This window comes from Nelumbo lutea, chromosome 7 (assembly GCF_056320005.1).
Source record: "Nelumbo lutea isolate HS-2025 chromosome 7, American lotus-T2T, whole genome shotgun sequence".
Lineage (NCBI taxonomy): Eukaryota > Viridiplantae > Streptophyta > Magnoliopsida > Proteales > Nelumbonaceae > Nelumbo > Nelumbo lutea.
Genome location: NC_142690.1, coordinates 27,198,384 through 27,212,810, shown reverse-complemented (window position 1 = coordinate 27,212,810; position 14,427 = coordinate 27,198,384). Strand labels below are relative to the sequence as shown.

At 35.4% G+C, this 14,427-nt stretch overlaps 1 pseudogene across 2 annotated transcripts; it reads left to right on the top strand.

Annotated features, from left to right (window-relative positions):
- Nucleotides 1–583: 583 nt before the first annotated feature.
- LOC148845843 (protein METHYLENE BLUE SENSITIVITY 1 pseudogene) lies at nt 584–1,631 on the top strand (annotated as a pseudogene). 2 transcript variants are annotated; one of them, XR_016102084.1, is made up of 2 exons: nt 584–724; nt 970–1,631. The product of XR_016102084.1 is annotated as a protein METHYLENE BLUE SENSITIVITY 1 pseudogene, transcript variant X1 (transcript). The 2 variants fall into 2 exon arrangements; XR_016102085.1 differs by having other exon boundaries at nt 961–1,631.
- The last annotated feature ends 12,796 nt before the right edge of the window (nt 1,632–14,427 follow it).

Genomic DNA, 14,427 nt, shown 5'->3' with positions numbered 1-14,427 from the left:
GTTTAATGACTGAATAATGCAGATCAACGGCCAAACCACCTGGGTCCAACAAATTTTAACCAAGTCGATGGTTCGACCATCAACCGCATGCTCAACATTGATACATGAATGGATGATCAATCAATATCAAATAGCTAAAACCCCAAACCATTGCGTGGATGAATGGATGATCAATCAATCTCACCATGTATCGTTCAATAAAAAAAAAAAAGAAGAAGAATCAATCCCATCAGGATAAAAACAAGGTGAATTCCAACCCCTACTATTAGCCCTCTCCTCCCTATAAACTACATCCTGTCCGTGAATTTGACATCAATTCACGGTCAGGATGCATTCGCCTGTACTCTAGGGTTTTAAAATTCCGATCTGGGTTGATTGGTCATTCTCCCTAAACACAATGGGCTACCACATACGGACTACAGACATGATAAATATTAAAGAGATTGGACGCTTTATAATAAATAAAGGTTAGAGTTGTCCCTTCTCTTCTCTGCCCCTGCGTTTCCCTTTATTGGCGCTTCAGGACTCTTCTTTAAGCTCATATCCATCCAACCAGAAGCTTTAACGAGTTAGCGCCGCGGGGCGGAGAAGCTGCTGGTGGTGGGTGGTTATCTCGAATTCGCGATCGCACTACCTTTGCGTTCCGGCTTCCAACCTCGGAACTAGACGGATTCACTGCGGCTCAGAACATTCATATCTCTCCTCTGAGTTTCGGCAAATATCGGTATTTTCCCTATTTCTTATATCTTTTGTTTTAGCTTTCATTTTTGATGGATAACCGGCCGACCCATGGATTGAGAGGAGTAACAGATGATTGATGGTCTGAAGCTGATTTGGGTGTTCGGTGAATTTCTTTATTTTTGGTTGTTTTTTCCCTGTTATTTCACTTATATATCCTTTACATGGTTCCTCTCTTACTCTTCCATGAGTTCGTGGTTCTGGATTCTGATCTATGATTAGGGTTTTCAGGTGATCGATCGTCATACAAGGGTAGAGAGCCAGCCATGACCGGAAAAGCGAAGCCCAAGAAGCACACCGCCAAAGAGATTGCTGCGAAGGTCGACGCCGCCACTACAAACAGAGGAGGCGGCAAAGCTGGTCTTGCCGACCGTTCTGGGGTCGGCAAGGGTGGCCACGCCAAATATGAATGCCCCCACTGTAAGACTACTGCTCCTGATGTGAAATCTATGCAGATACACCACGATGCTAAGCACCCTAAGACGCCTTTCGACGAGGCGAAGCTCATCAACTTGCACGCAAGCCATGTCGTCGAATCCTCTAAGCCACGCCCCGGTGTCCGTGGCAGTTTTAAGAAATAGAGAGAAGCTTTTTCTTTGTTTTAGTTAATTGCTTCTCTTTTATTTTCTCTCTTTTATCAAGTGTATTAGGAGTTTTGGGTGTGTTAGAACTCGCTACTTCCCTTCTTATTTCTTGTGGTGGGACTGCAAATCTTAGGAGAGGACTGAGGAGGGCTTAGCAGATGTTCCTTCTAAAGCTGTAACGAGGTTTTTCTTTGGTGTCTATAATGATGGTTGTGTCTGTTTCAGCACTTGAACATGTATTATGTGTACCTTTCTTTGTATTGTAATCTGTAGATACAGTTCTTACATCCATAAATTGTTGTGGTTACACATTCTCTTGTACCAAGAAGAATTTTATTTATTGGCATTTTTTAGGCTGTGCCTTGTCAATGTAGAAGGGGCAGAAAACTGTGTTTCTACCACAACAGGGCGGGAGTATAACCGAACTATTTCAGAGTGATTTTTTTTTTCAGATTGAAAAATACAAATTTTATTTTAACCTTTTAATCGCCATCTCATATAATTCTGACTTTTTTTTTTTCATTGCAATCACTATCTTTTGCTAGCAATTTTCATTACTAGTGGTTTTTTTTTCAGCATTTGTTTTGATGAACTACATCAACATATCTTTTTTTATGGTATATATAGCTGCCCATTTTTCCAGTTGTACCTAAAGTCTTGTTGTTTTTATCCTGTTTCTTTGACATGCATTCAGATTGGGTGATTTCTGGTGTTTGCACTTCAGTCAGCTAGTAGCAAAACCATGAAAAGATAATATGGGCAACTTTGCAATGTAATTTGCACCTAATATAGCAGGTCTTTGTGATGGCTTTTCTTGTAACAATTATTCTATTGTAATGGTTTATCATGGCAGAATTTTGTTTTTTATCAGCATATGCCATTATTAAGTTATGTGGTACTTGGTACTGTTCATCAATTTAGATGATGGATTAGGTGCAATTGTAAAATAAATAATCATAAAACTTTATAAAATTCAAAGTTTCTAATGGATTTTATTAAGGTGTGTCCACAATGGGATGAAGAAAGGAGAATGGATCTAATTCATGGCAGGACTGAAGGAAGGATTCAATTAAGTTATATCTTATTGCTGTGCAAAACTTAGTTGATTTACTAAGTGGAAATATTGCAGGACTAAAGAGAAGTTTCAATCAACATTATAACATTAGTTGTTGTGCAGAAAATAGGCAATTTACTAAATGGAAATAATTAGTGTGGTTGGAAATTGAAGGCCAGTAGATTGACGAACTTGCTAGAAAGGTGGTGGTAGAAAATCTACTAATCAGTCCAGGAATCTTATTGTTCAACATCATTTTGGTATTCGGTAGTAGAGATATTAAATGAATTTTACTGATAGAGAAGGTATCATATGAAATTGATGTCATGGAGGAAACAATAGTACTCATTTAAAACAGGAAATAATCTTTCACCTTTTCCTCTAAATGTTGCTTTTCTCAAATTTGATATCATGAAGGGTTAGTTTCAACATGTTTCAGTGCACTTAATGATTTGAAAAGAATTCCACATCACTTGGTGGAGAAGGTGATGTTAGGATAAGGGATTATTAATCATTCAATAATGTATGCTTGGTAAATGGCCTTGGAGGTTTTGCAAAGCAGGTGTTCTGTTTAGATACAAAAGCAATTTTTTTTATCCCTAATAATATCACATTCATACTTGATGGTCAAGTAGACCAGATGTTGGATGATATGGTGAATTCTGGAAAAATCTCCTTGACTGGAACAGACTTGCAGGCTGGGAGGAAATTGGGGGCTTGGTCTTTAGTGACTTGAAGATGGAAGCCCTTAAATATGAGCAGAATATCTAGAAACACAATATGCTGGTGGATTCATTGGGTAACGTTCTTTGATCATCTGCTTTTGGTTTTTTATTCATCTTTGGTGAACTAAACTCGGTGAACCTCCACTGCTGAAAGCGAGCATTGGAGAGTTCATTGCCCTCCTATTCCCATTAGGATTTGATGTATGACAAAATTACTTTGGAGTGATGATCCCATCTAAACATTGTGATGTCAAAGGAGTTAACAGGGTGAATTTTGTATGGAGATTTTTTTGGGGGGTGGGGTTCACATGTACTACTACATTGCTAGTGTTTTGTTTGATCATGCCATCTGGTTTTGTCAATTTATATCTATATCTCTGTGTCCTTGGCCCTTTCTCTCACCATTTTCATTAATATATCCGGTTTGTTCTTTTTTCTTTTTTGATCAATAACACTTATCCGGGTTGTTCATTCATTAATGACTTAAAGGAAAACCTATAAAACCATTGTAAGGCTTGCATCTATGTTACATGAAAGAGTGTTGAGCAGTTGGCATGTCTTGAAAATGAGTGGTAGAAATGCATTTGCCGAGATTGATCAGTGGAAAAATTAGAAGGGATTAATTAGAAATGAAATCACTTGTAGGAACTTAGGGCTGAAAGTGCAATAATTATATTAAGAGGTATATTGGTATTGGTAATTTTTTTTTTCCTTTGAATTTTGAATGTAGAGAATGTTGATATGCATTCTGAAAATGACCAAATATCCATTTTGACCTCATATATGAGAATTTTTGTTTGTCTATTTGGGGGTTTCATTGGAAAACAAAAAATTGTATGATTGCACTTTAAGAGATAAGAGAAAACAAACAATCATTTTTCTCTTAAAGTTAAAAGATTCTTCCTAAGAGATAAGAGTTAAGACTAAACAAATAAGCCCTTAAGGGTGATTCTAGTAGGTGTGATAAAATGAGAGAAAGTAGATGAAGAAAATTTGGTTAAGGACATAAAAGTCCAACAATGTTCATAAGAATTGATTTGTTATAAGTTGAAGGGGTTAGAAGGGCAAAGGTTAGACCTTAGAAGAAATTAGCAGGGACCACAAACTTTGTTAAGTGAAAGTTAAATAATAGAAATACATAAGAGTAGACAATTGTTTTATAATTTAATTTTTAAATAATTAATAATTATTTATATTTTATATATTATTTTTGCAATATAAAAATAACAATAATTAATTTCATCTAGGGATGTTCATTAAACTGATGAAATTGACCCAACTCGACCTGAGTTGGTCACTTTCTAGTATTTCTGGCAGCTTTGGTTCAACAATTTCCCAACCTGACCAATTTAGATTAGTTTTGGCTTGGTTATTTATAAATTGACCAAAACTGAACAGACCCGATTATAAATATATATTTTTAATACATGAAAGTGGGAAAATTCTCATATTTCTTAGTCTAAAATATTTTATATTGTAAACCTAAATTTTTAAATTTATTTTTTTAGTAATATCATTGTATTTTTTTAAATGTAATTTATTTTTTTAAGATACCTATGTTTTTAACCTATCATTGACATGACCGGTTGAACCGTTTGAACCATCACTTGACATTGATTTTGATTCTAGTTTTATTGAACCACCTGACTTGGAGGGTTTAACTGTTGATCCATTTGATCCGGTTAGTGGGTTACAGGTTACATGCTTAATGCATGTGCAAACTTTTGGAGGCCATAACTTTGCACTTGAAGTGATTCCTTTTTTTTTTTTTTGTTTTTGGATTTGGGTAACGTTTCAAGATTTATGTGTTTTAAGGTGTTGTGGGTTCTTTGCCCCGCTATTTTTGTGAAAAAAAACCCTTTTTTCATCATCAAATCGTAATTTTTAATATTTCTATAAACAAAAAATTTAAATTGAACTAAAAATATAAATAAAATATCAAATAATACATATATTATATGTAAAACATAATTATACACTATTTATTGATAAAATATGCATTTGCACGCATACATATATGCACATTTATATATGTATATAAATATATATTTATTTAAATATATAGAGTGTTGATGTGGAATGGTCTAACCCATTCGTCTAGGACTGTTGAACCAATGACTACGACCCAGATGCAAAAGTGGGTCGGTTGTCTAGTTGGTTTTTAAAACATTTACTGATACAACTTGAGTTGGTTGGCCAAACAATTTGCTTCCGAACTAAACCACCTAATGATCACTCTTAATTTCAACTAAATTCATAGTATAATCTCTAGCAAATAACAATAGTTTAATCTTCAATAATTATTGAAAAATTATAGTGAAAATACAATAAAAAACTAATAGCACTCCAATAATTTTGTCTTTAATAAAGTTTTAAAGTTATTACATAATTTTATTATGTAATCTTTTTTTCTTTTTGCTTTGTAAATAATACTTAAAATATGATTTAGTATTAATTATTTTATATTTAAAACATTTAAAAATTAGTTATTTATAATATTATTTAGTTATTTTTAAAAATTATTTATATTTTATATTTTTATTATCAAATATTATTAAATCTATTATAATTATTTTTGTGTTTTTGATCATTTTTTAAAGTTATAACATGATTTCATTATTTAATCTATTTTTGTTTTTGAAATAATATATAAAATATGATTTAGTTATTATTTTTTTGATATTTAAAGTATTTAAATATTAGTTATTTACAATATTGTTTAAGTATTTAAATAATATTACTATTTAAATTTTGAAATATTAATTAATTATTTAATTTAATAATCCACAAAATTGTAATTTATACTATTATTACATGATTTTGTTATTAACTTTGTAAAATATGAAATTATTATTAATTCAAAAATTATGAAATGTATATAATTATTTTTCTACTATGAAGAAATGTTTTAAATTTGTTAAATAATTTCATTATTTTAACTATTTAAAATTTGCTTATGTTAAAATATTTTAGTAATATGTAAAATATTTAAATTTTATTTCTTTTAGAGTTATTACCTAATATTAAATATTTTGTTATACAATTATTTAGCTATTGAAATATTTAAATAATATTTTATTTTCTAATTTTAATTTTTATTATTTGAATAACATTTAAATAATTTTTTATTTATATTTTAAAATACTATTTAACTGAGTAATCCATAAAATTATAATCTATATTGTTATTACATAATTTCGTTATGAATTTCATAAAAATATAAAGTTATTAATAATATGAATATTATTAAATATATTATAATTAATTTTTATGTTTTTAATAAATATTTTAGAATTATTGTTATTACATAATTTTGTTATAATGCTTAAATAATTGTTAAAGTTTTTAATTGAAACTTTCTTTAGATAGATATAGATGAAAAGTGGGGGAGATAATAAATAGGAATTAGAGATGGAGATAATTTAGGAGAAAGTTGGGGATAGTTAGTTTCTTAATTAAATGAGAGGAAAAAGGGAGATAAGTCATGCTGAGGTGGCAACTCCCTGGGCTTCTAAAGGCAATTTTGAACCCCCTCTAGAATTGCTTCATTGGGGCAATGGAGCAAGGAGAGGCTATCTGACGTGGCATGGACTGGCGAAATAGGATTTAAGTATTAATAATAATTTAAGTATCATTTCTTAGATGGGTAAAAGTACTAAGAAATGATTTAAGTATCAATTATGTAACAATGGGTATGGTATTAAATGGAATGGACTAATGTTTTCAACCTGTCATTGACCTAACCGGTTGAGCCGCTCAAACCGTCACCCGATTAGAATTTCGGGTTTGGTCAAATCAATACCCGTCAAATGGTAAAAAACTATTGATTTGGTTAAGAACCATTCGACTCGGTCGGTTCGATCATTGACTTATTCGATCCGATGAATGGGTCACGGGTTGCATACTAAATACATGCATACTTTCAAAGGCATACTAAATACTCTATAGAGATAGATCGAAGCAGATAATAGGATTATCCCAATCTGCTTATATTGACAAAATTGTCAAGAGATATAGCATGGAGAACTCAAAGAAGGGAAATGTTCTTTTCAGGCACGGAGTCACTCTCTCCAAGAAGATGTCTCCCAAGATTTCTGAGGAGATTGAGGGCATGAAGGACGTTCCCTATGCCTCAGCCATAGGGAGCATCATGTATGCCATGCTATGCACTCGTCCTGACATTGCTTAGGCGGTGAGTGTGGTAAGCAGATTCTAGGCCAACCCAGGGCAAGAGCACTAGACCGCTGTGAAAAATATACTTAAGTACCTTCGAAGGAAAAGAGTTTTGTCTGGTATTCAATGGTAGCTCATTATAGATCCAGGGGTATACTGATGCCGATTTCCAATCGGATCCAGATGATAGAAAGTCTACATCTGAGTATGTTTTCATGATAGGATCGTGTGTTGTTTGCTGGAAAAGCAACAAACAGGGGTCCACGACAGACTCCACAGCCGAAGCCAAATACATTGCCGCAAGTGAAGCTGCCAAAGAAGCCATGTGGATGAAAAAGTTTGCTCACGAATTGGGAGTAGTTTCGTCCAACATATCACCCATCCCGTTGTTGTGTGACAACAATGGAGCGATTGCTCAGGCTAAGGAGCCACGAGCCCACTCGAAGTCCAAGCACATTGAGAGGAAGTACCGCGTACTACGGGAGATTGTTGGTAGAGGGGACGTCCTGATTCAGAGGGTAGCATCAGTGGAGAATGTAGCAGACCCATTGACTAAGCCACTAACACAGAAAGTGTTTGAGAAACACGTGGAAAGTATGGGACTCCGGTTTATACCAGATTGGACCTAAGTGCAAGTGGGAGCTGTTAGACAGTTGTATGCCCTTAGCTCCAATCAGTTTGATGTACTTATGGCATTTATTGTAAATGAATAAAATGCATATTTGATTCATGTTCTTGTGGTGTGTTTCTGTGTAATACCCTTAAATTGGACACTTAATGAGACTCATGTTAGTTTAGAATGTTCACAGCCATTGGATAAGTCTGGGGAGATTTATCCTGCTAAGGCTGACACTGGTGTACCGCCAAGTGTTGGGGTGGCCTGTCTCAGCTGCCAGGATAAAACCCAAGGTACATGCAGTGTAGGTTTACTTGAAACCCTAAATCGGACTAGATTTCCGGTATTGCCCTGAACCTTGGATATGATACTACACTAGGTGTCGGATTGGGTTGTCTTTGATATGCCAATCAGTGAGATCCTTAGCGGGGGTCAAAACCTGGGTATGCTGGGACAGTTCGAGAATTCCTCTGAGTGGGTGATCATAGTGACAAGATCAGCCCCTTTGTCGGACAAAGGTAATGATCGGTGATGCACTCTCTCTGATGGAAACCAAGACTGCCGGCAGCCGATTTCAATCGTTGAGATTTGTTTTGCAAAATATATTTAATATTCGGATATAAAAGTATATATATTACGGTATCAATTTGTTTGCAAAAGTTTTTAATTCCCTGGATCCATGTGAGAAGAGAGTGCAATACTGTTCCTTGCAGCCGAGGGAGAGGTCCTCTCTTGTCAAGCAGTGTATGATCATTATGGGCTGAGAGGTTAAGTGTAAGACCATTGAGGGTAATGCCTGATGAGCTAATCTTGCATCTACCCACAGTCCCTTAGTGTTACAAGGTGGCTTGGCCCAGGGACCACTTAGTGTAAGTGTCGGGCCCACAGAGTTCATGTGATGGGCTCAGGGAGCTCACTGGGCTTTCTAGTGAATTCGGCTAGGCCTTGTAACAAAGGCTGGGCCGAACCCTTGTGGCTTATGTGTAGATCAATGCTTGGGTCCCACGCCATACAAGGAAGCCCAACTGGGCAACAACTTGGAAGACTAAGTGTGCGCATACTCTTATTGGGCCTAAAGCCCCTTCGAACTGGGCTGATTTGATCAGTTGAAGAGGGGGCGAATCTGAGATTAGATTAGCAGATGGGATAGGGTCTTACCCTATCCACTCAGAGAGTCCAAATTTGAATACAGATTCAGATATGAAAACCTCCTGATAAGATTAGGAGAGGGCTGATCTAATCTGCAGATAAGATAATGGTCTATCCTTATCTCTTAAAGGGAATTCATATTTGGATCGGCAACTCCTAATGAGATTAGGAGCTGATCCCCTTAAGGTTATAAAAGGAGAAAGGGGGTGGTAGCTATAGAAGATCATCACATTCAAAATTCAAAGAAAGAACACAACACCTAGTAAGACTGAGTTGTTTTCTCCTTGCCGCCGCCATTACTGCCAGTTCGATTTCCTCCTTCTAGTAGGAACGATCAAGATTGCGTCTTGATATCAGTCTTTGGGAAAGGCTGATCTGAAGTTGTGCTCACAGCCTCCAGCGAATTCTTGTGAAGGATTCGGTTCGTTGGACGAACATTGTTGATTTTGCTCCATCCTACACTGCGCCATTTTCAGTGGGTGCAGTCTTTGGTTCCTACCTTGGGCGTGAACACCTCCATTGGGAGATACTGCTTCTCTGTATCAGGTATATCACTCTCTTGCTTCTGGTTTCAGATCTGGTTTGGTTTATGGTTCAAGATTAATCATTGAAAATGCAGATTTTCTAAAACAGGGAATGTGATTCACAAATGAGGGGAGAGAAAATTTTTTAAATTTCGCCCAACCTACCTGCAGGGTTTGGCCATCCATATGATGGATCTCTAATCCCTTCAACTAAATGGGTGGGACTCATCGATCTTTTAAAACATTGCCTCAAACTCAATATTTCAACGAATCCACGAGTCTCCGTGACCTTGGATACAGGGAAAAAATTGTATGTATGAGTGATGGAAGAATGGTAGAGTGAGTGGTTGATGAGGGGAATAGTTTTGTTCCAAAACTTCATGCTCTCAATTAAGGATCAAAATATCAATACACATGATCAAGATTTTTAAAACTGAACCATACAACAAACCGATTAGGGGTCTGGTTCCTGGGTCAAACAGTTCGATCGTTCAAATCAAATAGATGGCCTGTTCTGACAGAAAAAATGACCAAATCGTTATGGTTCGAATGGTTTGACTGCTCGGGTCAACGGTTTGTTCACCAAATCAACGATTTTTGGGGAAATAACAGTCTGGGGTAAAACAGAACTAGTCACCTGATTGGTTCCTGGTTTTTCCAGTCTGACCGTTCGGTCCGATTTTGAAAACCATGCACATGATAACCAACACCTTAGATATTGATGCATCAAATATTGATTGACTATATTCTCCTTTTTTTTTTTTAATTTTTGTATTTTAATAGCCTAAGGGGGATACGTTCCATCAATGTTTTTGAATCGTCGCTGACCCGGACGGTCGGACCATTCAGCTTGGAAACCATCCAAGCAATTGGTTTTGTTTCACCCCTAACCCATTCTTGGGTAAAAAACTTTTGACTTCGTAAAAAAATTGCTGGCCTAAGCGGTCGAGCCGTCAACTCGTTTGATCTAGACAGTGGTTCGTGGTTTAAGAAAATTGTAGAGAGGGGAGAAAATGAGCATCTAAGACATGAACTCAGATATGAGATCTAGCACACAGAGTCCGTGATTTCAATCAAAGATCAAAATATTGATACACACGATGTCAACACCTTGGACATTGATGTGTATCGATTAATTAATGCTTCATTCTTTTTAATATTTTTATTTTTATTTTAACATTCTTGTGAAGGATTATATATATGGAAAAGACATGATATCCAAAAAATGTATGACCAATCAACTGGAATGATAAACGTGGTAGCAAATCAGGTGTTATTTATCAAAATTCATGGTGGGTTTTGATTGGTCAAAACTCTTTCCATACCATGTCTTTTTTTTTTCCTGCATCATAGTATATATATTCCTCTAGCCAAATTGGCAGATGTGATTTGTAGTTTTGCCAATGAATCTGACTTGAGTTCATAGTTTCAATTCTTAGTATAATTAAATACTTTTTTTTTTTGAAATTCAATTACTTTTGATATTTTCTTGATTGCTGTAGGATCTCTAAATTCAATTTTATTTTTGTTGATAGAATTATCATGTCTTGCCATACTTAATCTCTCAATCCTCAAGGTAAAGTGGAAACCAACATGGTGGTTTTTTTCATGGTTTTTAAAATCGACCTGGAGACTGAACCGGTCAGGGGTCCGGTTACTAGGTCGAACAGTACGACCATTCGAACCAAATGGTCAGCCTGTTTTGACAAAAAAATAAAAAACGATCAAAACCATTCGAACGATTAACCGCACAAGTCAGCGATTTGCTGACCAAAATCAACAATTTTTGGGAAAAACGAGACCGATCACCCAACCAATTCATAGTTTTTTTGGTCCAACCATCTAATCCGGTCCGATTTTGAAAACCACGGTTTTTTTACCTTGTTTATACCTTTTAACACAATACATTGGTTTGTTGGATTGCTTAAATTTTGGATGTATGCCACAAATCACAAATGAGGGACTAATTTTTTGTTATATTAAGGGATGCAACGAATATGGCATAGAGTATGTACTGAATCATATCGGTAGGTATTATAGCGTTTATGAGCATTTTCTTTTTTGGGGGTGTTATTATTTAATTTTCCACGTCATAAAATTTTTTATATAGTTGAAAAAAGTGACAGGTGAGAGAATCTATTTAGGAGGCAATATGGTATAAGTGGGGGTTTGGGACACATTCAGAATTTTTTTTGGCTTCATGAGGCTACCCAACTGCCCCACAATATGGCTGCCACTCACACACTATGGCTGTGTATGTGGGAACATTTCCTGGTAAATGACAATGGAGATATTCCCAATGTATGCTTGTAGTGTCATGTGAGTATGGATGTGGGAGCAGTGTAGGTGGGAGATTTGAGCAGTTGAGCTCAACCCCTCAACCCTGTTGGAGATGGCATTGATTGATATGGATAAATACTCATTTCATATCAATTAGAAAATAAAAGAAAAAAATGATATTATCTAAAACTTATTATGACTTTTCAAAACCTCTAGATAGCCCCTGGTAAGTAAGTTTTATTATCCAAAACTCACATTCGGTTAAGATTTCTGTTAGATCACTTTTAGTGATCATTAATATAAGTTGTCCATGTAATCATTAAAATTGGCATCTTATAAGTATCAACGGTTCACATTTCACATAAACTCTTAGAATATGTGTTTATACCTGATTTGGTCTTTTGAACCTTAGATTTGGTGTTATTGGGGATTTGTATGAATTTATCTACTATATTCATGCATATCCTAATCACTTCATGATCCTTAGGCTGTGTTTGGTTGTAATGTAAATAAATTTTCACTGATACAAAATTATGGCAGTGCAAATCATGGTTTTTAAAATCGACTTGGAGACTGAACCAGTCAGGGGTTTGGTTACCGAGTCAAATGGTCGGCCCGTTCTGACAAAAATAAATAAAAAATGGTCAAAACCATTCGAACGGTTAACCACCCTGGTTCAGTGGTTTGCTGACCAAAATCAATGTTTTTTTTTTTGAGAAAATCCGGTTTTGGGGAGAAAAGGAACTGGTCACCTGACCCGGTTCCCCATTTTTCCGGTCCGGTTTTGAAATCATGGTGCAAATGACTTGACTGTAAATTCTGACTTATTTTTATTTTAAAATTCAGATTATTTTGTTTGATTGCGGTACAAATGAAATTAATTAAGACATGAAACAGAATAAAATAAAACTCAAAACAAAACTAGAATTTGTATTTTTTACATTTGCACTCTCATGCATTTGTACTAATATAAATAAAATTGCACTGCAACCAAACACAGCATTAGGGTATCCTTAATAGGTATCTTAGCGTTTCCTTTCTTATACTCTTTGCAATGCTGATACTTTGAACCTTGGACAGGCCATTTCCTTTGTGGAATATTATGTTGTGCACACTTTAGGAAACATGTTTTGGTAATCAATGTAAGTTGATCATTGTAGAAGACCTATCTTTCTAAAGTTTCTTATTTTTGTTCTGAAAACAGAATTGATGTTGTTTCCTAATAGAAGAGTTGTCCATTTTGACAAACACGGAACAACCTTTACTGATCGCTTAGTGTTAGGAGTATTGAATAAAAAGAAGAATACTATTTAAGTTAAACCAATGAGGTTGGTATAAGTACCCATTGTTTCAAAATAATTGGGATCAAATTATTCTGTTTTTTTTTTCTTTTTTTTTGTCAGTTAAAGAGCTCTCTGATCTTTCTTGGTAAGTTTTAGGATTCTTATTGAAAGACCAATATGATACACACCAGTGTTTTTGAATCACCGTTGATTCGGACAGTTGGACTGTTTGGCCCATGAATCGTTCCATTTTACCCTAAACCCAATTTCTGGTCAAAAACTGTTGAATTGGTCAGTAACCCACTGACCCAGGTGGTTGAACCGTCAACCCGTTCAACCTGTTCAAGGGTTTTTAGCTGTTTTTTATTTTAATTATTTTTTTAAGTTGAAATGAGCTATCCATTAAACTAGTGGCCAGAATGGTTCCAGTTCCAAATCGGTTTTTAAAACCTTGATACACACTAGGGCTGTTGCTTGGCTGGTCTTCTAATAGAAGGGTAATCAGTCGTTACCCATCATTTGATTCAACAGTTTAACAACACCACATGAACTGAGAGAGCCTTGTGGAGGGGTCATTTGGAATCATCACATGTGGAACTTGCAATCTACAGAGATCAACTGAGTACTACTGTTTTATTAATTCAACAAAAATTCTAATGAGTTGCAGGCTTGCAGAAGATTTCTTTCAAACTCCTCCCATCGCTCCTCTTGTCATGGAATCCTGCCTTTGTTAAACAATTGATTGTTAGATCATCCTCCATATATAGACTATAGTGGAAAGTTCTTCTTAGTTGACGTAATTTCCTTCATTAAGCTTTGGGGGTTGGGTAGACAACCGAAGACCTATCTCACAAGCTTGACTAACCACACACTGCGCCACTGTCCATCGCTGAGTTGATGAATATTTTCTTCTCTCCTGTAGAACCTATTCTATTCTATATACATAAAAACACATTGTCTGTCGGCTTATTCTCTCTTCTTGCGTTGCTTACCAGCCCCTTAGAATTTTGTAATTTTTGCGAAATTAAAAAAAAAAAAATTGATGGGGTTATTTAAACTTACCCACAACCAATTTAGGAGGTGTTTAACAACATGGTCCTGAAAATCACTGTCATGTTGGAACTAATTTCTGTTTGGTTGGCTGATTAGGTGATTTTCGGGGAAATCGGCCAAAAATTGATTCTTGAAAGCAATCCTTTTTCAAGGATCACTATTTTTAGTAATTTATCCGATTTCCAGCTGATTCCAATTTTTTTGAGGATGACACTGCATCTGACATGGTATTGAATAATAACTCTAAT